The sequence below is a fragment of the Mesitornis unicolor genome, unplaced genomic scaffold, assembly GCF_000695765.1.
Source record: "Mesitornis unicolor isolate BGI_N332 unplaced genomic scaffold, ASM69576v1 scaffold2502, whole genome shotgun sequence".
Classification (NCBI taxonomy): Eukaryota; Metazoa; Chordata; class Aves; order Mesitornithiformes; family Mesitornithidae; genus Mesitornis; species Mesitornis unicolor.
The window spans coordinates 29,699-32,914 of NW_010169648.1; positions in this window are offsets into that span (position 1 = coordinate 29,699).

Below are 3,216 nucleotides of genomic sequence, written 5' to 3' on the forward strand. Positions count from 1 at the left end.
CTCTGGAAAAATTAGAGCCATAAATACAAGTTACATTTAATTTTGTTTTCTTTTGTGTACACACACGCTCTCACATTTAAAGTTATCTTTCCTGCACTTCAGGGTGTACGCGATGCAGTCTTTTGGATACAGTTTCACTTTCTAGATTTGCTCTGGCTCTTTTGTTCATTTGTAGATTCTTTTTTTCATCTCTATTCTGTTGTTGTTTTTTTTTTAAGCATTTCCAATATACTCACCACACTTAGAAGCAGGAAGAATGAAACAGTTCACTGCACAAAATGCTATCATACCCATAAACTTAAAAAGAAAAAGAAAAGATGTCTTTTCTGGGCTTCATCACACTACATTCTTAAGCACTACAAGAAATATCAAGAGGCAGAAACGGTGAGACTGTATCATGCTAATGATAGGCCTTTGTCAGTGGAGCACAATTAAAATTCATTTAGTTTATCTTGTAACAACAAGTTAGCGATAAAAGCTTATACAGAAAGCTTTTATTTCTTGCTTGCCATTACATTAGATAGTGATTCATTCATTGGAGAAATTGTGTTTTGCATAGCAGAAAGAAAAAGTGTTCCACTATTATAGTACGTTAACTACCTATTAAATAGGTCACTAACATCAGGTCACAGACTCCTTTATGTGTAGGACAAGCAAAATTAATTTTAAAAAGCTATTCTAGACAGTGTAAAAAAATTATGAAAAAAAGCCAACTACGCTATGTTTTAAGATGAACAGGGAAGAAAATGTGTTTTGCTTCCTTAAGAAGGAAGCCCATTTGCCTTAGTGCTAAGACAAAAATTAAATGAGTCCACGTTAACTCAACCTATTCTAAGATACACCTCAAGTAGAAATTTCATTTATTCTCACAGCCCCCGAACACCCACGGGTTACAAAATACCAGCAACGAACAAAGCCGAACCTACTCTGAAGCAGTAGGCTTTATTTATTGGCAATATTTATTGGCATTTTAGATACTCATTCACAGACTCAGAAACAGCAAGTGCTTGCTTATCCTTTATACGGGTACAGCTCAGCCACATCCAGCTGGTTGGACACACACATTATTAGACACATTTGGCAGAACAGGTAATTCTGGTAATAAATAAAGCCTCAGGCACTCAATTCTTATTCTTCCTAGTTTTAGTCTGTCCAATAGTAGTAAGGAAGTTTATTTTCGTGGACTAGTACTGAGACAGCAGCACCACAACTGAAGTGGTAGATGTAAGGTACTGGGATGAGGGGATGACAGACTTAAGCACCAAAGACCACGCTACCCAAAAGAACACCAAAGCCACACACAGTGACTGGTGGGACTGCGACTGACCACAGGCAGCACCACTTGCTGTGTCAGAACAAGGTAGCTTGTCTTTTTAAAAGAAATGTCATTTTTTTTAAAAAGGCATTTGAGGTGATCAGATAAACCAGCAGAATGGCCTGGTTTGTGGTTATCAGGTACAGAAGATATTAAGAAATATTAAGACATCCAGCAGATTTAATTAACATGGCAGCTCCTCCAAAGGATGTCACCTTCCCCTAGTCTGTCTCCTACAGCCCTGAACAGGCCAAGAAAAATGCCCAAGAACAGACTGATAGCTTTACCTTTCAGAGCTATTAAGCATGTCATTTCAAAAATGGGGACTATACATATATATTAAGTGGGTAAGATAAATCCTTAATTTTCAGACTAAAATTCTAACAGCAGTCATCATATCTAAGTTTAGAAGCTTACAGCATTGTTTACTAATTAGGAAGAAGAGAGGAGAAAGATAAAGTTCAGCTCATCCGTTCTTTTGGTGTGAGGAGCTTCAGGGCAGCCTCTGAGGGCGAGTTTCTCCACGGACAGGGAATTAACAGGGTTACCCCCCTTCAAACCAGCACCTCCAAAACCCTGCAATCGTAACTCCACGGTATCGATTTGGGAAAGAGGCATAAGCACTCTTCCACACAGTGCCACAGCTTTTGCTCAACGTGGGCAAAATGCCTGAATGTACAAAGGAAAAAACTAAGAGTTATGGCATTATTTATCTGCATGTAGTTTTGATCACACCATCTCTAAAAGAAGATATGACTAAAACTTGGTTGAGAGATAAGTGGCTATACTGAACAGAGGCATAGAAAGCTGAATACTTGGAGCTGTTTACTGAAAAGAAAACTAAGACAAAGAACTCAAGAGAACTCCTAAGTCTGCTCTCGCAGCGTATGAAGGAAAGGCCTTTCTAAGAAGTCGAGACTCAAAGCAAAACCAAGACTAAAAAAAACCAAACCAACACATGACCACCACACAGAAACACATCTTCCCCATCCATCCTAAAACGGTGCCACAAACTATCAAGTCTTTCAAGTTTAAAATATCTACGATGACCCTGAACTCTACATTTTTCACCTTTAAAAACACGACGGCTTGGATATCTTAAGACAGTCTCAGAGAGTTCAGAAAAACATTCATAGCAGCAATACTTTAACTGCTTGCTTCAAAGTTTTCACTAGGTAACTAGTGATAGAAGCTAGTACAGCAATCCCTACAATCCTAGAATAAGCATCCTCAGTTTGGAAGCATCCCTTAGCCGAGTTGTTTTCACATAAGAAATCCCCAGCCAGAGCTCTGATGCTAACCCCAGTTTCAGCAGTCTTAAAAATTAGCACTTGCTAGCAACCCAGTAAAAAGCTACGTAAACCAGCAATCATTTATCTGTCTGTCAGTCTGGACAATGGAAATTTGACTAGTTTCACTTATTTTGTTTCTGCACACTAGGAACAAAGCTGCATTGTTTGAAACTGGAACAAAAGGAATTCTGAACTTCGAGAGTTTTTACATTAAAAGTCACTGAATATTTAGCACCAATTTTAGGCTCTGTGAAACTTCCGAGCACCACTGCTGCCCCCCAGCCCCTAGTTTTAATTTAGTAAGCAAATTAAATAATGGAAAAAAATACAGGAGAAGCTGCATTGTGATAGCAGTTTATTTTTTGTGCCATACAGCAGTCGAGCCTAAAACCTTATCAAGCTGAAACAGCTCCACAATCTTACAAGGTAGGAGGCTCCTTAGTTGACTTTATCAAGCTCTGCAGCTCAGCTCTGGCAATACTATATAAGGACCTGTTTGCCACATCTTAAAAATCTCCCAAAGAAAATACTTATAAAAAAGTTGTGAATATTACAAGCTGTTCCCTGAGCATTTCACCAGTCGAGGAACTGTTCTGAGCGTGCAGAAGC